We start from the raw sequence: 5,455 nt of genomic DNA on the forward strand, positions 1-5,455 counted from the left end.
TATTTTGAGGCCTAGAATTATTACCCATATAATTAACTTGCTCGTTCTCTGTGCTAGGAGTGAAGGGTAAACATTCTGGATTGTTCAGTCCACCTCTATTTGTATCACATTGCATCACCGGATGTACCTGCGTAGAAACATATAAACCATTAATTTTCTTATTTAATTGTTCTACCTTATTTGATAACATGGTGATTGCATTTAAATTAAAGACACCGACTGCTTTCATCAGCTTCGTCCTCATGACTTGCCACTGATAATTATTCAGTGACATCTCCTCAATAAATTCATAAGCTGCTTTGGGTGTTTTATTATTTAGAGTTCCACCGGCTGCTGCATCGATCAACTGCCTAGTTAAGGGATTCAAACCGTTGTAGAAAGTTTGAAACTGTAGCCATAAAGGTAACCCATGGTGAGAGAACCTTCTCAATAAATCCTTATACCTCTCCTATGCATCATATAAAGTCTTTAAATCGATTTGAATGAAGGAAGAGATATCATTCCTTAACTTGGCTATCTTAACCGGTGGAAAGTACTTTAGTAGGAATTTCTCGGTCATTTGATCCCAAGTAGTGATAAAACCTTATGGTAATGAATTCAGTCACTGTTTAGCTTTGTTCGTCAACGAGAAAGGGAGTAACTGTAGGTGAATGGCATCATCAATAATGCCATTAATCTTGAAAGTATCGCAGATTTCCAAAAAATTAGCCAAATGAGTATTTTGGATCTTCGTCTTACAAACCATAAAACTGAACAGATTATTGTATCATTTGAATAGTGTTCAACTTCAGTTAGAAATTATTCGTAGTAATGGTGGGTTTCACAATACTCGATTCAGCCCCAGTTAGAGTGGGCTTGGCATAATCGTACATAGTACGAGGAACAAGATCTAGATTTGAAGGATTTACAGCAACTGCAGGAGGTAGTTGATTATTCTAATCATCACTCATCTCCTCAGTAATAATAATGCCCTCTTGCTCGTCTACTATATTCTATCGACCTTGCCTTGCTTCTCTACGGTTTCTGTGAGCAGTACTTTCAATCTCACTGTCAAATAACAATGGTCCCGACGGGTTTCTTCTAGTCATAAACTAAAGGAACCTACCAGAATCAAATAAAAGAGACATTAGAAAATAAAAATTAAACTAAAAAAAATTATAATAAAAATTAATATTTTATTCCTCAGCAACGGCGCCAAAAATTTGATAGTCACTAAACTAACTACAAATATGACTAAGGCAAGCGCATCTATCGAACAATAGTATAACTATGGTGAGTAGGGAATATCGTATCCACGAGGACTAAAAGTACTAGTAATTACTGTTTTTTATTATTTAGCCGACAAATTGGAGTGATTTTTTTTAATCTAAATTTACTAATCTAATTTAACGAAGAACGTAACAGAGAATAAAATAGGAAAATAATCGAAGATAAGCAATGAGATAGACAATACCCAGGAAAGAACCCACCTAGACTTCACCTATTTTTATGAATCTGAATTAAACGATTTATTCACTTGTATTTTGATCCGTGGAAATCCCTAAATCATGTTAATATCTCTTACAAGAGTAAGCACAACTGACTCTAGGTTGATTGATTGAAATCTCTTTCTAATTAAAACCCTTAATGTCGCATTAACTCAATCTATGGATTCCCCTATTAGATTTGACTCTAATCCGGTAGATTTATGTCATCCTATCTTTAAGATTGCATGCAACTCCACTCAATTATGCTAGATCTACTCTTAAACATGGACTTTTACTCTACTGACATAAGCACATTAAACATGAATTAACATCCCAGAAATATTAAAACAAGAGATAAGCATACATAATTGAAAACAAGAATCAAGTATTTATTATGTAAATCAGAAATCAAATAATAAGATTCATCATAGGTTTCATCCTCCCTAGGTATCTAGGGAATTTAGTTCATAATTCTGAATGGAAACATCTCAAAGTTAGGATAACCACAAGACATAAAGAAACTCAATAAAACTTCGAAAGAAATTAAACGGAGATCTTTGATCTTGAGAGATATCCACTTCCTAGTTGATTCTGATAGTGTTCTTCGAGTGTTTTCTTCAATCTTCTCTGATTGCTCTCTTAGGTCTTCTTCTAGTTGATATTTATAGACTTTAGAATGCTAAGAAAGCCTAAAAATTGGGTTTTTTAGCGTATTTGGGAAGCAGGGTGCGAAATCGACATGAGCTGGCATATGGGCGTGTGGCCAGGCCATGTGGATCCTAAAAACATCTCTATTTGTCCGGTTTTGGCTCGTTTTTCACTGCTTTCACTCCCTTATGCTCTCTTAAGTATAGAAACATGAATTTAAAGGATTAGGAGCATCAAATTCACTTATTTTCCTAATTAATCATCCAAAAACGCATTAAGAATGAGATTAAAATATGTTACTTTTATAGCTTATCATAATACGATCGTCATCAAAGCAAGTACGAGCAATCATACATTTCTTGACCATTTAAACATATAAATAAACATTAAACACATTCACAACATGTCACACAATCAATTATGGGTCTCACACAAGCTTTCGAAAGCTTGTTTGCTAAGCCGAGTATAAAGGACCAAAATGTAAATTTTTTAAAAGTCTCAGGCCGTTTTTGCGACCTCAAAGCCTCCTCGTCACAATGACATGTATACCCATGTTGTAACGTCACTCATTTTCGGACAAAGTTGCGATGCCAAATACCCCTCGTTGCAACATGCCCCTATTTTTGGCAAAATCCACATATTGTACCTAATTCAATGAACTTCAAACCATTCCCAAGTCATAGTCAACCTTGTACAAGAATGTAATCATCAAACCAAGATCATGGTAAACATCAAGTATCTAGCCATTCAACATTCAATAATGTTCAAGTCCTCTTTCACCTATTCATGTTAAAAATGTTTTCACTACAATCACAAACATGTTTATCATGATAATTGATACGAGTCATAAAGGCCCAATCCAAGTTCAAGAACGTGATGGGCTCAAATTGCCACAAGGCCCAATAACAAGATCAAAGGCCCGACAAATGCGGTCCAAACTAAATGGGACCATTCAAGAGCTTGTTAGCAAGGCCTTAGATGCATACACGAGAGAACAAGAAAATCAAGATTCACTTTCTTGTTTTCAAGAAAATCAAGAAACCGAATCTTGGCCCAATTTTGCTGTTCGAAGAGATTTCAAGAATCAAGAAAATCAAGATTTCAAATCTTGGAAATCTTGGTCCAAGAAACCAAATCTTGCAGCCAAAACGCATTGGATCTCCATTACGAGTGTCAACGACCCAATTTTAGTAGGAGATGGATCACGAGCCCAAATTCTTGAAGGCGAGGCCCAATAACCAAAATTTAGCCCAATCAAGAAATTTCTTCATACTTAGTTGAAAAATCAGGCCAAAATGTCAAAGGGCCCAATTTGTAAACATCTTACTTGTTTAATTTAATTTTTTAATCTTTAGGAGCATTACATGTAAAATTCGCCCAAAACAACCCATATAAGTGCATGGCGAATTTACCTTGTTATTTTATTAATTAGGTTTAATTTTTATTAGTTACTTGTGAGATTAGGATTTGTTGGAGGCCTATATAAGCATTGGCCAGCCACCCTTTGTAAAAATCATCTTATTATTATTTTTCTATCAAATTTGATTTGTTGAGTGCAGAATTTTCTTTGGGGTTTTCTCCAAGAATTCTCTCTTGAGTTTTCTTTAGAAGTTGTTTTAACAATCTTTTGATTGTGGGAGCCATCTTCAACCTTCTTCTTGCCATCGATATTCTTTGGAGGGAGATTAGAGCCGTTTGAAGGAATTTGTGAATTCTTTCGAAATTCAAGGGTTCTTAGGACTTTTCTTTAATTCCTTCTTTGTTCAATTTATTTTCTTTATTATTGCTTGTGCCGATTCTTCTTCTAATTTTCTTTGCTGTTTTTGTTTGTGTTTCAGCCTTGATTAAACTCCAAGAACTCTTCGTTTAATCGATCCCTTTTATTGGCAACAACTATTCGATCCAAAATCCCCAAAATTTAGGGTTCTTGCCATTTTTTTATTTCTTCTTGTTGGGTGAAATTAGGCTTCTGGAATTTGGGCATTCTTGGCGATTCAAGTTATTGATGATTAGCACTCTTTCTTTACTTCCAAATTCGTTCAATTTCATTAATTTCTTTCTTTTCTTTTGTCGCCCAAATCCTAATTTTCTATTAAGATCGATTGATTTAATTCGTTGTTGTTTAGTGTTCTTGAACAGATTAAACTTGTGGAGAATTGATCTTGGAGTTCGATTTTGTCTTCTTGAACTACGAAAACATCTATTCATTCGTTCTTTGTGTCTTGCTGTTCATTTAATTGAATTTGGGGATTTAATTCCGGATCGATTAGTTTAATCTTGTTCTTTGTTTTAATTTCAGATCTGTTCGTTTAGAGCTTTCGTAGGAGTTTCTCGTGACTTGGCAACTCGATCTTGGTCCGCGCGCCACCCCGTATCATTTGGTATCAGATTTTGGGCGTTTTGGGTGTTTTGGTTGATTTCTAAACTGATCTCTATTTTTAAAGCACAAACAGCAGTTTTACCCAGAAAAATTGTTCAAAAAATTCATTTGGGTGGGTAAACGTTGTCCGATTGATCTGAAATTTTACATACATATTTGTGGCACTGTTATTGAATATAAAAAATTATTCCGCAAAAAATCAGTCAAAAAGTCAAAAATCAAAAAGACGAAATTCAATAAAAATTAAAAAAGATTCAGCGGGTTGAATTTGGTGCCCAAAATTTCCAGATCAAAATTCAATATTTAAGGACATTCCAGATTTAATTTCGTGATTTTAGAGATCGGGAACACCTCGAAAAAGTTGTCAAGTTACTCCGCAGTTTTGGGTTTTCGGTTTTAGCAATTTTATTGATTCTTAGCTGTAGGTTTTCATTTGTTTGCTTTTTATTCTTCATTACGTTATCTAACACCTTCTTGTTTCTTGTGTTAGTAGGATTTACGTGTGCACAACTTCTTCCTCGGTGCAACACGAATCAATTGGTGTCTCGTCGGTTTTTGGCATCCTAGTGCAAATTAGGATTCTTTGGTAGTTTGGTTCATACTCTCTAATTGGTTGATATAAACTCGATAAAGAACTCACAAGATTGAATTCTACCTCATTGAGAATTTGAATTTTCTTTTGAGTGACTAACGGTGAGGTTTGCTAACTTTTATTTTTGAGTGTTGAGTGTTTATTTTGCAGTTTTTTGGGAAGATGTCTAAAGATGACCATAATGATACACTTATGGAAGTCCAACAACAGTTAGAAGGACACGCTGCTGCAATCACACAAATAAATGCTACCCTTCAAGCATTGAATACTACTTTGAATGAGGTACGAATGAATCAAGAACTTCAATATCGAGATCCAATCGGGAAGATAGGAATAATCACCCCATAGGCGCGACCCTCGGCGTGTCCC

At 34.9% G+C, this 5,455-nt stretch overlaps 1 non-coding gene across 1 annotated transcript; it reads left to right on the plus strand.

Annotated features, from left to right (window-relative positions):
• Positions 1-404: 404 nt before the first annotated feature.
• On the plus strand, positions 405-511 carry LOC128035126 (small nucleolar RNA R71). Its single transcript, XR_008191528.1, has one exon. It is a non-coding gene; the product is annotated as a small nucleolar RNA R71 (small nucleolar RNA).
• Positions 512-5,455: the final 4,944 nt, after the last annotated feature.

This window comes from Gossypium raimondii, chromosome 11 (assembly GCF_025698545.1).
Source record: "Gossypium raimondii isolate GPD5lz chromosome 11, ASM2569854v1, whole genome shotgun sequence".
NCBI lineage: Eukaryota > Viridiplantae > Streptophyta > Magnoliopsida > Malvales > Malvaceae > Gossypium > Gossypium raimondii.